This window comes from Lycium barbarum, chromosome 10, assembly GCF_019175385.1.
Source record: "Lycium barbarum isolate Lr01 chromosome 10, ASM1917538v2, whole genome shotgun sequence".
NCBI classification, from domain to species: Eukaryota; Viridiplantae; Streptophyta; class Magnoliopsida; order Solanales; family Solanaceae; genus Lycium; species Lycium barbarum.
The window spans coordinates 19,733,328-19,733,683 of NC_083346.1; the positions used below are offsets into that span (position 1 = coordinate 19,733,328).

General features: G+C 49.4%; 1 non-coding gene across 1 annotated transcript; it reads left to right on the forward strand.

The window, feature by feature from the left end:
• The first annotated feature begins 194 nt into the window (after positions 1-194).
• On the forward strand, positions 195-267 carry TRNAK-UUU (transfer RNA lysine (anticodon UUU)). Its single transcript has one exon. It is a non-coding gene; the product is annotated as a tRNA-Lys (tRNA).
• The last annotated feature ends 89 nt before the right edge of the window (positions 268-356 follow it).

Here is a 356-nt window from a genome sequence, read left to right on the forward strand (position 1 = left end):
GCGCGAAAGCCGTTGCGCCTTAGCGCATCCCTTTTCTTGCAGGAGTGCTAACGCGCGACCTTACGTTTTCTTCCGCTTGCTCTGCAGTACGAGCCTCATACAGAGCCGCGCTCCTTTAATATGATGAGAAGAAGGGGGGCCGGCCTCTTTTCCGTACCAATCCTTATTTACTACTACATCTTTTTTGGGGTGTTGGGTGTATAGCTCAGTTGGTAGAGCATTGGGCTTTTAACCTAATGGTCGCAGGTTCAAGTCCTGCTATACCCAAACCTACCTTACACTCTACTATGAATAAGGATGCATAGTAGCCTTCAAAGATGACTCTTTGGCCTTTCGACTCGCTTCGGCGACTTCGC